This window comes from Sminthopsis crassicaudata, chromosome X (assembly GCF_048593235.1).
Source record: "Sminthopsis crassicaudata isolate SCR6 chromosome X, ASM4859323v1, whole genome shotgun sequence".
Taxonomy (NCBI): domain Eukaryota; kingdom Metazoa; phylum Chordata; class Mammalia; order Dasyuromorphia; family Dasyuridae; genus Sminthopsis; species Sminthopsis crassicaudata.
Genome location: NC_133623.1, coordinates 65,963,223 through 65,978,425, shown reverse-complemented (window position 1 = coordinate 65,978,425; position 15,203 = coordinate 65,963,223).

Here is a 15,203-nt window from a genome sequence, read left to right as displayed (position 1 = left end):
AAGGCAGAAATGAGGAAAGTGCACTCTTAGTGTGGGGGAAAGTCTCTGCAAATGCAGTTAGAGGAGATGGCGTGATGTACATGAGGACCACTTTGAGTGACTCAGCAAGTGTGTGAAGGGAAGTTATATGTAATAAACTTGAAAAGGTGGGTTGGAGACAGGTTGTGAAGAGCTTGAAATGAAAATTAAAGAGTTTTTATTCCATCCTAGAGGCAATGGGAAGCCCTTGGGATTTAGTGAGCAAGGAACTACCAAAATCAGCATATCACTTTGGCAGTTCAGTGGAGACTGGATTGAGGAAGCTAGCTGCCTTTTATGATTATGCTTTTCTTCTTCAGATATTTTTAATATTAATGTCCTTAATAGAGCTAGAAAAGGGCCAGACCTGTGATCTGGATTGGTATTGAGAACTCCCAGCTGTGGAAACTCCCTTCACCAATGCAAGTTAGCATGTTCTCTTCAACTTTTAGTCTTCAAGATATTCCTGAAGCATTGAGAGGGTCAATGACTTGCCCAGGTGAGCTCCTGGCTAGTGAGCTTCAGAGATAAGACTTAAACTCAGACCTTCTGGTCTTTGAGATCTGTTCTCTATGCACTATGCTCCACAATACCTCTAGAAGTTCACTAACTGGCCCATTAATGTCCTAGAATTTGATAATTAATCAAAATGAAGAATTACTCAACTGTTATTTTCAGATTCCATTCTCTTCCCTTATCAATATTACTTCTCCTTGGCCCCATACACAGTGACTCAGTGAGACTCCAGGGAGGAAAGAGACCTGCTGCTCAAACTATTTACCTAACATTCCCAAGTCCTGGGACCTAATTCTCATCTCTTACTGGCATATTTTATGGAAAAGTCATAAAAATTCCCTTCCTCTGCCCCTCCAACTTCAGCCCCCAAGTTGGGTCAAAATGTCACTTGTTTCTGAAAGGAAGAATACCTTCTCTGCTCCCTCCCCACCCAATACCCCAAACAGCTTGGGGGGGTTTTGGCCAACATGTTTATCACATGGCTAGCAACTTAATTCAGAAAATAAACATTGGGGAAAATTGATGGAGATTGCATAAGATCCTACTTGGCTAGAAGTAATTAAATATCCAGGTTTTTAAAATATTGGCTACTCTTACTGGGTTCAGAATTTAGAGAGACTTGGGGGAAGGAACCAACATGCTAGCTTGGTTAGCCAACATTCCCAAGTTCCAGGATCTATCCCCTGACCTTGAACTACAAAGGACTTGTGGAAAGAAAAAGAAGAGGTGGATGTCCAGATTTGTCTTGGGCCACTGCCAAAAGGAGCCATTCAGAATTTGTTTCTTATATGCAACTTTTCCTTTTTCTCCCCTTTTCTGTGTTTTTTTCTCTCTTTCTCCTTCTCCAAATCCTCTTATACATACCTACCTGTTTTTATGTCATATCTTCTCAGGAGAATGGGAGGGCAAGCATCTCCAGTGCCCAACACAGTACCTTGTACGATAAAACTCATTGCTCTTAATAGAGTTTGTTGAATTGAATTGTTTAGACTGGGGTGAACTTTTAACATAGCCTGTTAAAAAGCTTATTTTCTTGTGATCTTGGAAATCTAATCTAGTGTTTTAAATCAAAAAAGGATGAGGTAGATAGAAAGCTGTCCAAATAGACCTAACAAGCTTGCTACCCTGGAGAGTAGCAGGTGTTTCAGGAGAGAAAGAATAGCAAAAGAGGGGACCAGTAATTCACAGGAGATAATATCCGGGAAGAGAAACAGCAATAAAACCTATGGCCTCAGATTCTATACACAATGTACAAATTATGGGTAATAAACAGGATGGACCAGATATCCTAATGCAAAGAGGCCAATTTAACCTCATAGGTATCACTGAGATGTGGCTAGATGATTGGAATACGGATTTGAAAAGGTGTATTTTATTCAAAAGGGACAGAACAGATAAAGGAAGGATTGCTGCAGAATTGTATATTAAGCTAGAGCCCAGTGTGAGGGTAGGATCCAGCCCCCCCTCATTCCCCCACATATGCATGTATAGGTCCACAAGTTGCAAATACTTTTATGTAGCTGCTCTAACTCACAGCTTGTAAGCTTCCAGCAATATGTTTATCTTACTAAGTCCACTGGAAATGATTGGCTCTAAGTTGTAAGTTTGCATGTACTTGTTCAAAGCAAATAACATTTAACCGAACGTGAGAGAAAATCAAGGAACTAAAAGAGTAAAAAAAAAAGTCTATCTACACCACAGGATCACAATTTCCCACAATGCCATTGGGATGAGTGCACACAAGCCGAGAACACGGCTGACCAAGGCGATATGTCTTCACCCTCAGTGCCTCAGTTTCCCCACCCATTTCTGGGGGGATAACAACACTTGCTAGGTTTGTCATAGACTTAATTTCACATAAATATTGTGGGGATTATACTTAAATGAAGCAGAATGGCAGAATGAATAGAACACTCATGAAGACCTGAATTTGAATCCCATTTAAGACATTCACCGCTATGAGACCCTGAGGAAGTTATATAAGGTTCCTGGAGACTCAGTTATCTCAACTGCAAATAGCGATGATAATATTCCATACCTCAATATGGCAAAGTCAACCAATGGAACAACAATGTGTAATGGTATATGGAGTATTACATACCCATTGACAATGGTCCATGCATGCAAAAAGGGGAAGAGAGTTTACTCTCCATTTTCCTGTTAGCTATAGCACTTTAGAACAGTTACTTAGCCAGTAGGAGATGTATCACACACATTGGGAAGCAGAAAGAGAGAGCAAGTCTCTAGACTCTAGAGAGGGGTCTCTAAGGAATATGATTCCTAGCTTTGGCAGTCAGGAGTTTAGCTGCAAAGAAGAGCCAAGCCAGAAAACCCAGATGACTGACTGCCTAGAAGAGATATTTTTATGTCCAATGGGGATCAATGTAAAGAGAAAAGACATTGGAGGCCCTGCAGTGCTGAAGATAGGAGTTTTCTGGACCATCATATGTCCTATATATGTGCTGGACTACCAGTCTCAATTTGGGCCCATTCTTCATACTGAGGTTCTATATGTGTATAAAAGTACATCCTAGGTTTATGTGGAAAATGGTCGGTAGTCATTACTCTTACTATGCCATTTTAGTAAATTTAGTTTGAACTAATTGTATCTACTAACTGATTACTAAAGCATTTATTTTGAGTTAATTATCTCTACTGACTGATTATTAAAGGTAAATGCACTGCTAGGGGCTCCTAAGGTATTGTTTTATCAGTGTGGATACAGAGATTGTCTTTAAACTCTGGATAATAGTTTTCTGGGAGACCCAACCTGCAAGTTAGAGGTGGGAAAAGGGGAAGATAGCTGCTGGAGAGGGCACTCCATATACTATAAATATTAGACATTTTTTGGATATTTTCCTGACCCTTTATCACAAAGGAAAACATAATCAATACAGCCTATCTGTGGTCTTCCCACTCTCTACCAAAGGAGAAAGATGGGTTTCTTAGACTTTTATCTAAAACCAGTTTAAATTGTTGCCTAACTTCTTCCTGCACAAAAATATTGAAATAAATTATGTTATGTTGTTATGTTATATTATTTTATGTTATTTTATATCATATTATGTTATGTTATGCTATATTATTTTATTTTATGTTATTTTATATTATATTATATTGTGTTATGTTATCTTATATTATGCTATATTATGTTGTTATGTTGTGTTGTATTATGTTATGTTATCTTATGTTATGCTATATTATATTATGTTATCTTATATTATGTTGTTATGTTATGTTATGTTATATTGTATTATGTTATGTTATGCCATATTATGCTATGTTATGTTATATTATGTTATATTATATTATGTTATATTATGTTATGTTATGTTATATTATTTTATGTTATGTTATGTTATGTTGTGTTGTGTTATGTTATGCCATATTATGCTATGTTATGTTATAGTATGTTATGTTATATTATGCTATGCCATATTATGTTATGTTATGTTATGTTATATTATTTTATGTTATGTTATGTTATGTTATGTTATGTTATGTTATGTTATGTTATGTTATGTTACATTATGTTATGTTGTTATATTATGTTATGTTATGTTATGTTATGTTATGTTATGTTATATTATGTTATGTTATGCCATATTATGTTATGTTATGTTATGTTATGCTATATTATTTTATGTTATGTTATGTTATGTTATGTTATGTTATGTTATGTTATGTTACATTATGTTATGTTGTTATATTATGTTATGTTATGTTATGTTGTGTTATGTTATATTATGTTATGTTATGTTATATTATGTTATGTTATATTGTATTATGTTATGTTATATTATATTATATTATTTTATATTATATGCCACAGTTTGTTCAGCTTCAATCAATGGGTACTGATTTGGTTTCTAGTTCCATTTTTTTCTCCCACCAAAGTGTTGCTATGAATATTTTGGAGTTCTGTGAGGCTTTTTGTATTGGATCACCTCAGTTCCTTGTGTGCTGGTCTAAGACCAGAAGAATATTGTAGATGTCTGCCTACAGAGACTTCAGCAAGGATTTGGCTTGTGTTGGGTTGTGGTGCAGGGGAGATGGCACAATGATGTGAATTCAGAACTGGCTGAAGAGCCAACCCATCCCCCAGACATCCTTTTGGGGAGTAGCTGTCAGCCTGGAAGGAAGGCTCCCATGGAGTACCCCAGGGATCTATCTCCAGCTCTGTCTTGTTTAACTTCTTCTTCTTCTTTTTTTTTTTAAATCAGTACCTTGGCTGATGGAATGACTAGCCAGCTTCTAAAACTTGCAATGCTATGACGCTGGGAGGGATCGGTAACAAGTTGGATGATGGGGTCACGATCCAAAATTATCTTTTCTGCGCAAGCATGATGAGCTAAATTGCATAAAATGAACTTCACTAAGGACCATTGTGGCCTGCTACAATTGAGTCTGAAACACAGTACAAGCAGAAGATTGGACTGGGCTGCAGGCTTGCAAGCTTAATATGAGGCAATAGTGTGACCCAGCAGCCTAAATCTCCAAGGTGGCTTTAGACTGCATTTAAGAAGGGAAGAATTTCAAGAAAGAAGGAAATGAGAGGCCAGCTGGCTTCTGTCTTCAGGAGACCTCATCCCGGTTTACTGAGCTTTGTTGGGGGCACCATGGTTTGGGAAAAGCATGGATGCTTAGAGAATGGCCAGAGGATAAGGGACCTCAGGCCCTCAGTAGCAATGCTTACCTAGACAGAAAGACATATACAAAATTGTCCCTGATGTGGAATTGATGTGGGGACGGAGGCTTGAGCCACTCTCTGCTGAAGATTTCCAGCCACGTAAGGACCTGGACAAGAAGAACCGGTGCTCAATTTGCCCTGCTATTCAATGCACTACCCTCCCATCAAAGAGAGAGGCATGGGGTGTGAGCTCCCCTAAATCCACGCAATACCCTTATTTAAATATAAAATAAAACATAATAAAAATAAAAATAAAAAATAATAAAAATACCCTTTTCCCATGCTATCATTAAGGAAACTTGTTTGGTTGTTGGGAAAGGTTGTAGGGGCAGCTAGAGTGCCAGACCTCAGGTCAGGAAGATTCAGCTTCCTAAGTTCAAGTCTGGCCTCAAACATTTACTAGCCGTGTGGCCCTGAGCAAATCACTTCACCCTACTTGCCTCAGTTTCCTCCTCTGTAAGATGAGCTACAGAAGGAAATATCCTCCAAAATCTTTGCCAAAAAAACCCAAAAGGCTTCATGAAGAGTCAGGTGTGACTGAAAATGACTAAACCACACAGATTGTACCCTCTACATGTGTCTCATTTTGTTCTACCTCTTGAACCTGAAGCAGAAGAGTACTGGCTGAAGCGGAGCTGGAACTCCTCATTTTGTCCCCTGGACAAAACCAATTATTAACGGAACAAGGAATCTGGGGAAGTGCAGAGGCCAGTCCAGCAGGAGTACAATAGCGTCAGTTGTGTTCTTTCCTCCCTTGTGGTTGCTAGGAGCCCTCCTCTAGGGCCCATTTCCATCTTTATCCCCAACTGGAAAAGAAAGGAGCTGGATCACCTCCCTGAGCAACTGAAATGGCAGCCAGCCCCAGAACAGTTGTAATATCTGGAGTTCCTAGAAACAAGATCCAGGGCCTGCCATATATACATATATAAACATGCACAATAAAGAGAACATTGGACCTAGAGTCAAGAAGACTTGAGTTCAAATCTGGCTTCAGACTAGCTGTGTGACTTTGGTCAAATCACTTGTTTGCCTCAGTTTCCTTATTTGTAAAATGAGCTAGAGCAGGAAATGGTAAGCAACTCCAGTATTTCTGTTAAGAAAATCTCAAAAATGGATCACAAAAAGTTGGACACAACTGAACAACAACATATACCCTACATATGTGTACAAATATACATGTGTACATATGCACACATAGACACAAACACAATGTACACATATAGTGTGATGCACATATAGACATACCTACATACACATTGGTAGCCTCTGAACAGGTGACAAAATAATCTACCTAAAGTATACATCTGGCCATGGCACTGTCTTGTACCAAGTAGGATCCAAATAAAGCCTCTTTGCCTAGGAGTCTTTGACGTGCTCATCACTGACCAATTCCTTACTCCACTAAGCATATTATTGGTCTTGTTGCATCTCTTTACCTTGGCGCAGGTATGGGCATAGAATTAGAACTGGAATGAGCCTATCTCCTGTTCTCAGTTTACAGATGAAGAAACTGAGGCTCAAAGGTCAAGGACCTGAGGCAGCATGCTAATTCCACTCTTCCTGGCTCAAATCCAGTGTCATTTCCATTGGTTTCCCCACTATTTGCCCCGGGGGGCTTTGCTCCCTACAGCCATAGCCCTTGGAGAGAAAATCTGGCATAACAAGGGTACAATAAAAAATTCACAAGAAATGGAAGAAAACTGTGGAAATCTTTCACCCAAATTACCCACTTAAGAGATGATTCAGAAGTGTGCTGCTGATCAGCTAGCACCTCCTACATCTCACCAAAGGCCTTGAGTACCTCCCTAAAAAAAGAAGACATCAATTTAAAACAGAATTAATGTGAGATGAACTGCAATCTTGAAAATTGGACAATGTCCATTGAGAAGTGGGGTAATGAGAGAAGTTTTTGGTAAGTGATCATTATTATGGAAGAGAGTTGGGTGGGAAAGTTTGCCAGAGCTTCTCCAGCATTCTCCATAGGAGACAGAGCTCTGACCATCCAATCACAAAATTCAAGTACATTTCTCAGAAACTTGGCATCCGTTCTGTATTAAAATTGGCTACTATTTATACAATGCTTTACAAGTCTCATTTCATTTGATCCTCATAGCAACCTGGCGAAATGGAGAGGAGAAATGTTCCCATTTGTTTGGGGGCCAGTTCTATGATTCCACTGATATAAGGAAACCATGGTAAGAAATATAGGGAGGCAACTGTTAGTAGATTTATATTTTTAAAGCCTTGGCTTGGTCCTTGAGAGGTTGAGTAATCTGCCCAGGGTCACACAGCTAGGGTATTTCAGAGGCTCCTAAGCCTAGAAATCAAAGAGATCTCAGAGGCCCACTTATATAACCTTTTCATTCTATGGAAGAAAAAACTAAAGCCCAAAGAAAAGAAGGGACTTGTCCAAGATCACATGAGTGTATTAAGTCATAGAGGTAGTAAGTGACAGAAATTGAGTATACTACACCTGATTCTGAACTAAGAACTCCTATAATCTACAACAATCAGTATCTTGGTTTTAGAGGCAAAGTGGCACAGTAGATAGTAGAGCATTGGACTCAGAGTCAGAGAAAACTAGATTTGTCTCACCTCTGGCATTGACTAGCTGTATGACATTAGACAAGTCATTTTGCCTCTCTAGGCCTCTTTTTCCCCATTTGTAAAATGGAGTGAACTAGGTGGCTTCTGAGGTTCCTTCCAACTCTAGCTTTTCTGATATTGGTAGATGTGACTCCATCCCCCCAGAGCCCAATTCCCTGCTTCAGTTCTTAAATATACAAAGCTGAAAATCAGTGCCTAGAAAATAGGGATTCTACCCAGCCCCAGCCTGTTTGTTTTTTTCTTAGTCACCATCTCAATTGTCATGCAGGTCAGAGTCCTCACTTCTAGGCTCCTGTCATCTTATCATCGCAACTCCAACACACATTTATTAAATATCTCGGATATGTAGAGCATCATTCTGTATTCCAATAAAGATGAGAAACAGATAAGATAGGATCTCTGCCCTCAGTGAGTTTATTATCTAATAAGAAGTAGACTGGGAGTGGGATGGGAGCCAATGGATGACGCACTTGGCCTGTTTAACTATTAATCCTCATTCTAACCATACAAGCAGTCTATAACCTTTTCAAAAAATTGGTACCCCAGACTCTCTGAGGTGGAAGTCATCATAGAAACCAATCAATCAGTCCCACCTCTCCCAAATCAAGAATGGCCATTCCAGTGTAGACCACAAGTATTTACTATACTTCCCAGCTTGATGGCATCTGCAGATTTGAGAAGAATGTTGTCTATAAATCAAAGCATTAATAAAAAAAATGTTTTTTTTTTCAAAATAAATACATGAGGCAAAACACATATTCCTGAGACACTCCACTGGAGATCTCTTGTCATGTTGCTATCTGACAAGACTGCTCTTTGGGTCTGACTACTGAACCCATGTAATTTTACTGTTATCTAGTCCAGATTCACAAGCACAGCATGAGAGACTGTGGGTTGATAGATTCAATACAGGAAAGAAAGGAAAAATGAAAAGAAGAAAGGAAAAATGAAAGGAAGAAAGAAGAGGAAGAAAGGGAGGGAAGGAAGGAAGAAAGGGACAAAGAAAGAGAAAGAAATAAGGAAAGAAAAAGAGAAAAGAAGAAAGATAGATAAATAGGTAAGTATGTAGATAGATAGAAAGATAAATAGATACATAGATAGCAATTATTAAGTGCCTACTATATACCAGGCATAGTGTTTTGTTAAATGCTTTTAAATATACCAAGGTGAACTCTTTGTCTAGTGCTTCCCTGATCTATAGCAGTTTAGTGACACTGTCAAAAAAGGAAATGAGTTCTGCTAGCCTGAGCTGTTTTTGTTTTTTCATGAAAGTCACTGTGAACTTTATGATCCTGGTTTCTTTTCTGGATGGTTCTTAACTATCTCTTTAATAATGAGCTCCAGATCAGGGTTTCTGAACCTTTTTGTGTCCTAAACCCCTTGGGCAGCCTGAGAAGCCTACAGATTCCTTCTCAGCCATATTTTAATTGCATAAAATAAAACACAAGGATGACAAAGGAAAACAATGATAAAGAAATATAGTTATTAAAATATTTTTTTAAGAAGTTCACAGACCACAGGATAAAAATCCCTGATCTAATATTTTTGCCAGTTATCAAATCCAATCTCACTATTCTATAATGACTTCAACAACAAAACAACAACTTGAGATAAAATTTGCTCTTTCCCAGATAGCTACAAATATTTCAAATAATGTGATCCAACCACCACACCTGCCAGTGAGTGCATTATGTACACCTGGATGCATTTTCTCTGGGCCATGTGACTTGAAATTGTAAAAGGTAACCAGATGCTCTTCTACTATCTTCTTAATTATCTTGAGTATCATCTTTCTATTAGTCAATTTCATTCTGTCCTCTCCAGTTCAAATATAATTTCATTTATTTGTGTGGTCACCACATGCAGCCTCCACACATGGTGGCCACACGTGGCCACCACATGTGGTTGAGTAGTTACACAGTCAGAGCTTAAATCTTGTCACTAGAATTTTTTTAACCTGTGTGACTTAAAGTAATCAAACAACAAACATTGCTTTATGAATCATGTTGGGAAAGAAAAATCAGAACAAAAGGGAAAAAATCATGGGAAAAATAAAAAAAAAAAACAGAAAAAAAGAAGTGAACATAGCATGTGTTGATTTACATTTGGTCTAGTTAGTTCTTTTTCTGAATGCAGAGGGCATTTTCTGTCCAAAGGCTTTGGGGATTGCTTTGGATACTAAACCACTGAGAAGAACCAAGTCTTTCATAGTTGATCATCGCATGTTCTTGCTGTTATTGTGTACAATGTATTCCTGGTTTTTCTTGTTTCACTCAGCATCAGTTCCTGTAAATCTTTCCAGGCCTTTCTATAATCAGCTTGTTCATTATTTTTAATAGAACAATAATATTCCATTACTTTCATTTACCACAACTTGTTCAGCCATTTCCCAGTTGATTGGCATCTACTCATTTTCTAGTTCTTTGTTATCACAAAAAGAGCTGCTACAGATATTTTTGTACATGTGGGTCCTTTTCCATCCTGTATGATTTCCTTGGGATACAGTAATGGTGCTGCTGGGTCAAAGGGTACGTACAGTTTTATAACCCTTTAGGCATAGTTCCAGATTGCTCTCCAGAATGTTTGGATCATTTCACAACTCAACCAACACTGCATTAGCATCCCAGTTTTCCTGCATCCCATCCAATAGTTATCACCTTTTCCTGTCATTTTAGCCAATTTGAGAGGTGGGAGGTAGTATCTCAGTGCTTTAATTTGCATTTCTCTAATCAATAGTGACTTAGAGAATTTTTTCATATGATTATAGATGGCTTTAATTTAGTTATCTGAATTATAGCCTTTATCAAAGACTTGTATTTTTATAAATTTGATGCAGTTCTTTATATATTTTAGAAATGAGACCTTTATCAGAATCACTAACTATAAAGATTTTTTCACAGCTTTGTCCTTCTTTTTTAATCTTGTTTCTTTTGGGTTTGTTTGTCTAAAACCTTTTTAAGTTAATGTAACCAAAGTTATCCATTTTGCTTTTCATAATGTTCTCTAATTCTTCTTTGACCATAAATTCTTCTCTTCTCCAAATTTCTGAAAGATAAATTATCCCTTGTTCTCCTAATTTGTTATGGTATTATCCTTTATGTCCAAATCATATATCTATTTTGACTTTATTTTGGTATGAGGTATGAAATGAAGAGCTATGCCGAGTTTCTGACATATTATTTTCTAGTTTGCCCAGTAAATTTAGTCAAATAGTGAGTTCTTATTTCAGGAGTTAGAGTTTGGGGAGTTATCAGATACTAGGTTATTATAGGCCTTGATTATTGGGTCATGTGTATCTAATCAATTCTATTGATCTACGATGCTATTTCTTAGCCAGTACCAAATGGTTTTGATGACTGTTGCTTTATAATATAGTTTTAGGTTTTGGTAGTTAGATGGTACTAAGCCACCATCCTTTCTTTGTATTAGTTTTCATTAATTCCCTTGATATTCTTGACCTTTTGTTCTTCCACATGAATTTTATTATTTTTTTCTCGTTCTATAAAATAATTTTTTGGCAGTTTGATTGGTATGGCACTGAACAAGTAGACCAATTTAGGCAGAATTGTTATTTTTATTTATATTAGCTTAGCTTAGCTATGAGAAACTTATATTTTTCCAATTGTTTAAATCTGAGTTTATTTGTGTGAGAAGTGTTTTGTAATTATGTTCATATAGTTCTTGGGTTTATCTTGGCAGGTAAACACCTGAATATTTTATTTTGTCTACAGTTATTTATGAAATTTCTCTTTTTATCTCTTGCTGATGGGCTTTGTCAGTAATATGTAAAAATGATAGTGAGTTGTGTGAGTTTATTTTATATTCTGCAACTTTGCTAATGTAGTTAATTGTTTCCAGTAGGTTTTTGGATGATTTTCTAGGATTCTCTTAAGTATATCATCTTATCATCTGTAAAGAGTGATAGTTTTATAGTTTTTGATACTTCATAGTATACTCTAATTACTTTAATTTCTTTTCCTTTTCTTATCACTAAAGCCAACATTTTTAGTACAATGTTGAATAATAGTGGTGATAATGGGTATCTTTGTTTCACCTCTGATCTTATTGGGGATGTGTCCAGCTTCTCTCTATTACAAATAATGCTTGGTCTTGGGTTTAGATAGATTCTGTTTATTATTTTAAGGAAAGCTCTCTTTATTCCTATGCTCTCTATTTTTTAATAGGAATGGGTGCTGTATTTTATCAAAAGCTTTTCTGGATCTATTGAGATTATCATATGATTTCTGTTGGGTTTATTATTGATACGATTGATTATGGTAATAATTTTCCCAATATTGGACCAGTCTTGCATTCCTGGTATAAATCCCATTTGGTCATAATTATCCTGCTGATAAGTTACTGTAATTTTTTTTGCTAATACTTTATTTAAAATTTTTGCATCAATATTCATTAGGGAGATTGGTCTGTAATTTTTGTTCTCTGTTTTGGCTTCTCCTGGTTTAGGTATCAATACCATATTTGTGTCATAGGAGGTATTTGGCAGGACTCTTAATTTACCTATTATTAGTAGTTTATATTATTATTAATATTATATTATTATGATATATTTAATGATTATATTTATTATATGTTATTATTATAAATAACTATTATAAAATAGTTTACATAGTATTGGAATTAATTATCCTTTAAATGTTTGGTAGCATTCACTTGTGAATCCACTAGCCCTAGAGATTTTTCTTAGGGAGTTCATTAATGGTTCCTTCAATTTATTTTTCTAAAATGGGACTATTTAAGTAATTTATTTCCTCTTCTTTTAATCTGAACAATGGATATTTTTAAAAATGTTCATTCATTTTGGTTAGGTTGTTGGATTTGCTGCCATATGGTTGAGCAAAATAGCTCCTAATTATTGCTTTAATTTCTTTTTAATTGGTGAAAAGTTCACCCTTTTCATTTTTGATACTGGTGATTTGGTTTTTTCTTTCGTTTTTCTAATCAGATTAACCTAAGGTTTATTTACTTTGCTGTTTTTTTTTTTTCCCATAAAATCAACTCTTCATTTTATTTATTAGTTCAGGAGTTTTCTTAGTTTCAATATTATTAATCTCTCCTTTGAGTTTCAGAATTTCTAATTTGGTATTTAATTGGAGGTTTTTAATTTGTTATTTTTCTAGCTTTTTTAGTTGTATGCTCAATTCATTGTTCTCTTCCATCTTATTCATGCAGCTATTTAGAGGTATAAAATTTCCCCTAAGGACTGCTTTGGCTGCATGCCACAGATTTTGATAGGTTGTGTAATTATTGTTATTTTCTTGGATGAATTATGGATTGTTTCAGTGATTTGTTGTTTGACTCACTCATTTTTAGAATGAAATTATTTAATTACCAATTGGTTTTTAGTCTATAACTCCCTGTCCCTTTATTGGATATAATTTTTATTGCATTGTGGTCTGAAAAGGAAGCATTTACTATTGCTGCCTTTCTGCATTTGATTGTGTGGTTTTCAAGTCTTAATGGTCAATTTATGTGCCATGTACTACCAAGAAAATTTTATATTCCTTTCTGTCCCTATTCAGTTTTCTCCAGAGATCTATCATATATAGGTTTTCTAGGATCTTATTAACCTTCCTAGTTTCTTTCTTGGTTTTTATGTGGTTAGATTTATCTTATTCTAAGAGCAGAAGGTTGAGATTCCTTACTAATATAGTTTTGCAGTCTATTTCATTCTGCAACTGGATTAATATATTCTCTAGGGATTTGTTCTACCACTTGGTGCATATATATTTGGTATTGTTACTACTGCATTGTTTATAATGTACTCTCTTTCCTTATCTCTTTTAATTAGATCTAGTTTTACTTTTGCTTTATCTGAAATCAAAATTGCTACCCCTGCTTTTTTTTTACTTCATAATAAATTCTGTTCCAGCCTTTTACCTTTACTCTGTATGTGTCTCTGTGTCAAATGTGTTTTTTGTAAAACAACATATTGTAGCATTCTGTTTTTTAATCCCTTCTGCTATTAGCTTCAGTTTTATGAGAGAGTTCATTCCATTCACATTGAGTCCTGTGTCTGTAGATTAAAATTTCTGTTTTGTTCTGTTTTTTTCAATAGAAATGATTGAAAGTCTCTTACTTCATTGACGATCCATCATCTCCCCTGAAATCTGATGTTGAGCCTTTCTGGGTAGTTAATTCTTGGTCATAATCCCAGGTCTTTTGCTTTCCAGAATATGGAATGACAGGCCTTCCAATCCTTTATTGTAGAAGCTGTTAAATCCTGGTTAATTCTGACTGTTGCTCCCTGATATCTGAATTGCTTTTGTCTGACAGCTTGTAGTATTTTTCCCTTGAGATTATAGCTCCAGAGTTTTGGATTTTCCTTGTGGGATCTCTTTTCAAAGGTGATCAATGGATTTTTTCAATGAGTATTTCACCCTCTGTTTCTGGAATATCAGAACAGTTTTCCTTGATGATCTCTTGAATAATGCTATCCAGACTCTTTTTACTGTCATAGACTTCAGGTAGACCAATACTTCTTAAATTGTCTCTCCTGAATCTGTTTTCCAAATTGGCTAATTTTCCAATGAGGTATTCTACATTTTCTTCTATTTTCTCATTCATTTTAGTTTGTTTGACTGATTCTTCATGTCTCATAGAGTCAATAGCTTTCATTTGCCCAGTTCTAGTTTTTAATGTGTGATTTTCTTTGGTTAGCTTTTGTATCTCTTTTTCCATTTGGTTAATTCTACTTTAGAAGGTGTTGTTTTCTTCAGTGATTTTTTTTTTGTTTGTTTGTTTTGGTTTGGTTTGGTTTGGTTTGGTTTTTTTGTATTTGGACATTGTATTTTTCTAAGGAATTGTCTTCCTTTTCCAAGCTGTTGACTTTCTCTTGCATACCTCCCATTTCTTTTCTCATTTTTTCTTCTACCTCTTTTATTTGCATTTTAAAGTCTTTTATGAGGACTTCCAAGAAGCCTCTTTCTGCTTGAGACCAATTCATATCACTCTTTGAAATTTCCTCAGTGGACATTTTGTCCTCATCTAAGTTGGTATTTTGGCCTTTCCTGTCACCATAATAGCTTTGGATGGTCAAGGTTCTTTTATGTTTCTTGCTCCTTTTCTTTTGATATTTCCTCTTTTTTGTTTTTACGGGCAAACTCTGCTCTTGGGGTAGAGAAGACACTGTTTCAAACTTCCTGTGCAACTCTGAGCCTTGGCATCGAGCACAGGGGCTCCTTGTGTTTGCAGAGAATAGTTTTTTCTGCTTTTTCCAGAAAACATCCTGGTTTCCCAGAATTTGCCTTTTGAGTTGGGACTAGAGGCTTACCCACTGATCTGCTCCTCTACTCAGCCAGGACTAAGGGTCTTTGTTGCTGATTTGCTGTGATTAAGACCCTCTCACTGGCTT